The sequence below is a fragment of the Ursus arctos genome, unplaced genomic scaffold (assembly GCF_023065955.2).
Source record: "Ursus arctos isolate Adak ecotype North America unplaced genomic scaffold, UrsArc2.0 scaffold_8, whole genome shotgun sequence".
Lineage (NCBI taxonomy): Eukaryota > Metazoa > Chordata > Mammalia > Carnivora > Ursidae > Ursus > Ursus arctos.
This window is the reverse complement of record NW_026623100.1, coordinates 3,692,378-3,697,052: the sequence shown is the minus strand read 5'-3', so window position 1 is coordinate 3,697,052 and position 4,675 is coordinate 3,692,378. Positions and strand designations below refer to the sequence as shown.

Genomic DNA, 4,675 nt, shown 5'->3' with positions numbered 1-4,675 from the left:
TATTAATATTAAATTTCCTGAATCTGAACCTTGTTCTTGATTGTATAAAAGAATAGCCTTGTTGTTAGGGAATATACTGATATATTTAGGGCAAAAGGGTGTAACATCTACAACTTACTCTCAATTGGTTAAAAAATATATGTACACGCACATGTGTGTATGTGTGTGAGTGTGTGTGGAGAGAGAGAGAGAGAGAGAGAGAAAGGAACACATACAAATCATAAGCAAATGGAGTGAAATATAAACAATGGGTGAATCTGGATAAAGAGAAAATAAAAGTACTTTCTACTCTTCTTGCAACTTTTCTATATGCTTGAAATTTTATCAAAATAAAAAAGATTAGAAAAATAATATAGGCGATAAGCTAACAACATGTGACATGTGAGTTGCTGAAGAAAAGAAGCAAAATAGCAGAACTGAAAAATGTGTTTAAATATGTAACACATTAAAAGTTTCTTCTGAATTAATAAACAACTTGAATTTCTATTTAAAGGGTACACCAAGACCCAAGTTAGATTTAGCCCAATCAACCCGAGTCATTTTCTTGTAAAACCATTGGAGCTCAAGGATAAAGAAAGAAATTTTCATGCAGCTGAGCAAAATAAGACACAGGGTGGATGGGGAATCTTTATTTTTTTTCTTTTCATAGCATCTTATGACAAGACATCCAAAGAAACAAAGAGTAAGCTGAGGATTCGATGCTCAGTCAAAATGTCCTTCAGATATAAGGACAACAGGCAAATAGTTTTGAACTTGGGCAAAATTCCTGTGAGTTCCTCTAAGGAAGCTGCAAGAAGAGGCTCTTTAGCTAGCCAAAAGACCTGAGGAGAAACTACAAAGAAAGGATTTCAGTAAGCACAGCATATTTAACAATGAAATGAAGATGAACACAAATGCGGGTGCTAAATAACCTGATAATGTGGAAATGACAGAACTGATAGAATCACAGGTGAAAAGGGGAAAGAAATTGAGAAAAACCAACTATCTTACTTATAATAGTTGGAGTCAAAGGATAAATGTTAAAACTGTCATATTTAGTCATAGATGTGTGACACTGAAAAAGATATGAAAATGCATGTGGACATGGCTGGACAGATCAAGGGACAACAAAGAAAACACACACACACACACACACACACACACACACACACACACACACAAAACCCTTCTAGAAATTGACCCTAATTCAAATGTTGCATATGATAAATGAAGAAAGACAAAACATTCAACGATCTGGGATATGACTATGGGGCAGGCATCTGGAAAACAATGAAGTTAAATCCTATATCAGAAATAAAGTTTAGGTTATGCTACATGAAAAAGACCCCAAAATCTCAGTAGCTTAATTTAATCTAATAAAGATTTCTTTCTCATTCATGTCATTTGTTGTTGTGGGCAGGGTTGCACTCTGCACCAGTGATCATCATTGTCACTCTGGAATCCCAGCCTCTCTGCAACACAGTTGCTAGTTGCCTTGCTGGAGAGAAGAGAGAGAACAGAGCAAAGTATGTACCATCTTGTAAAGCTTCTGACCAGAAACCACATAGACTGGCTCAGCTCACATTTCATTGGCCAAACCAGGTCACATGGTCAAATCTAGTGTCAAGAGGGGGGAAGGAAAGGCACGAAATTTTGTAAAAGAGTCTTATAGTCTGCACTAAATAACTCACTCTAGGCTCAAGGATGCATTTTAAATGGATCAAAGACTTAAATATAAAAATATGAAACTATAAAATGTACTAGAAGGTACATGGGATAATACTTTTATTACTCTAAAGGAGGCCAGATTTCTTCTAACCATAAACCACATTCCCAAAGCCTTTAAAGAAATGGATATATTTTATTATATGAACAACAAAAATGTTTTCTTGGGAAAAAATTATAAATTCTGTCAAAAGACAAACTGCAACATGGTTAAAAACATTTGTAATTTATGACATAGTCAAAATATTAATCTCCCTAATATATAGTTTCTATAACTCAATAAGGCAGAGGACCAACAATGTATTTACTTAAGCAAAGAATTGAACAGATTGTTCACAGAAAGAGAATATAGGTAGCTTCTAAATAAATAAAAGATGCTCAGCTTCAATCATATAAGACAAATTCAAGTGAGATTACACTGAAATATCATTTTTGTTCATTGTACCGACAAAATTCCAGAACTTTCATGACACAAATATTTTTGGAGAGTCTCATTTTTTGCCTTTGAGAATGTAGACTGGAACCTCCCCTCTGTAGGCAAAACTATCACTATCTATCAAAATTACAAACTACTGTGTACACTGTACTAACAATTCAATTTTTAGGCATTCATCTGGCAGATAAATTCAAGCACTTGTGAAATAAAGGAGTTACATGGCAACTCCATGTAGACGGGAATGCTACTGAGAGAAACTGCCCAGTCCTGTGCAGAGTGTCTGTGGTTGGAGATGCACATACCACTGGTTAAACAGACAACAGAAGGTGAAAATTATGATTTGGGCTGAAAATGTGCCAACTAGAGGCTTGCCAATAGTTTACACTTACTTACCTCTGCCTATACCAAACATTTACCCCAGTATAATATATTTAACAATTCTTCTCTAAAAGCAATTGAATTGACACTCTGGAAAAAATTAGGACAGCCAAGAGAGGTGCTGGTGCTCAGAGTTGGAAGTTCCATCTCATAAGAAATATTTCTGATGCATAAAATTAAGCCTGAAGGTGGAAAGCCTTGTCCACATGCAGAGAGCTGTTAGGCATTCTTCCTCTTACCACATTCTAAAAGGTGAGCAGGACATCCAATGGGGTAATCTATGCTGAAACACATTACACTAACTATCCCCTCCCCCAAACCCTGTAAAAAACAGAAGTAGATCAAGTAATGAAGAAAACTTTTAAAAGCTCTAATTGGTATCCCTAGAATGATTTAAGGAGATTACACTTATAAAAGAAAAAACAACTGCACGCTACGAGACAGAAACACATTGTATATATATTAGGAGGGTGAGAAGGTAAAGATAAGGAACAGTTTTTGACTATAAAACAAAAAGTCAAGAAAACGAAAAAGACAAAAATGATTTGAAACTCAAGAGGATCAATCCCGAAGCCTATCCAACTATTAAGAGTTACAGGAAAAAGAAAACAAAGAAAATATAGGAAGAATTTTATTAAATACAAGAAAGAAAATCATTCCCTGAGCTGAAAAGAGGTATCTCTTTAAGACCATAGGAATGTATAATATGTAGTCAGAATACAGCCCTGGGGCCAAAGCAAGTAAAAAACAATCTCCTATGTTGCTCCCTGATATCTATATGAAATCTGAAAATATCTACATGTAAACATTATCTAGATGATTATAAATTAACCAGAACAAAAGGCTTAGGCAAAGGGCTGAATTGTCCTAGGTGAGCCACTATTGTCAAAACCCAGGTCCCAGAAAATCAAGAAGTTCTCAACAAAACAAAACAAATCCAAACTAAACCCCAAACCCACCGTGAAGGTGGTAAGCCAATGGGACACAGGAGCTAACTGCAAGAGCTACCCAAGGCCAAAGCTGAAATAATTTGAGCAAGAAAATGAAGTAGCATTGGGTTATAATTCAAAGAATAAAATAAATCTCCCCAAGTCTCTATTAACATACATGAGTGAATAAATGAATGAGAGAGAAGAGGCAAATCTTTAGTGCAGAAGTATTGCAAATAATTCACCCAGATGATTCTCCTTCAAGAAGGGTCTAACTCTCCATCCTTAAGTGTGGGCTGTGACATAGTGACCTCCTTCCAAAGATTTCAGTATGAAAAGGGGGAAAAGAGTAACTTTACAGAGGTAAAAGCTGACAAGCACTCCTTTGGTTAACAGCAAGGTTAAGGTCAACAGCGATAAATCATGTTGATGGCACATACTCTTGATCTGATATGCTTAGAATGGCACCGTTTCTTCTGTGGTCTTCCTCCCCAAAGCCCATAAGCCCATTAACGCCAAGCATCAAGTCTTTTGTAGTATCTGTTCTTATCAGTTTAGTATCTGATATGTCTTCAATCGGAGGACAAAAAAAGAAAAAAGAAAAAAGAAAAAATACACTAGATGAACCCCAACTTACAGTCTACAAATTCCCTGACCAGCTCTCCTCAAAGCTGTCAAGGTCTTCAAAATACAAGGCAAGCCTGAGAAACTGTTATAGCCCTAAGGAGCCTAAAAAGACGTAGACCAATTGTAACCTGTTCTTCTAGATGGGGTCCTAGAGCAGGAAAACGACACTAAGTAAGAACTAAAGGAAGTTGAACAAAGCACGGTTTTAAGCTACCAATAATGTGTTGACATTGTGACAAATGTGCTGTGATAATGTGTGATGTTAACAATAGAAGCTGAATGGAGGTAAACAGCAAATCTCTGTACCATCTTTGTCATTTTTATGTCAGTCTGAAACTATTCAAAAAATTCAAAAAATTCATTAAAAATTTTCTAAGTCCCATATCCTAGCCTAAATTGCTGTGTTCTCTGAAGCGAGTCAGGTTCCACGTAGTCCGGTGGTGATGGTCCCCTGAGTGCACGTCAACTTGGGCAGATGCTGTGTCTTGTTTCAGTGTCCTGCGCACAGCCTCATTTGGCAGGGACTTCAAAGGCACCAGGATTAGGGGCATTTCTGAACATTTATTGCTGTTCCTAGATCCTGACTCCCTTCCTGAAATCC

The 4,675-nt window shown here is 36.6% G+C and overlaps 1 pseudogene; it reads left to right on the top strand.

Moving 5' to 3' along the window:
* Positions 1–3,979: 3,979 nt before the first annotated feature.
* LOC113247583 (U2 spliceosomal RNA) lies at positions 3,980–4,032 on the top strand (annotated as a pseudogene).
* Positions 4,033–4,675: the final 643 nt, after the last annotated feature.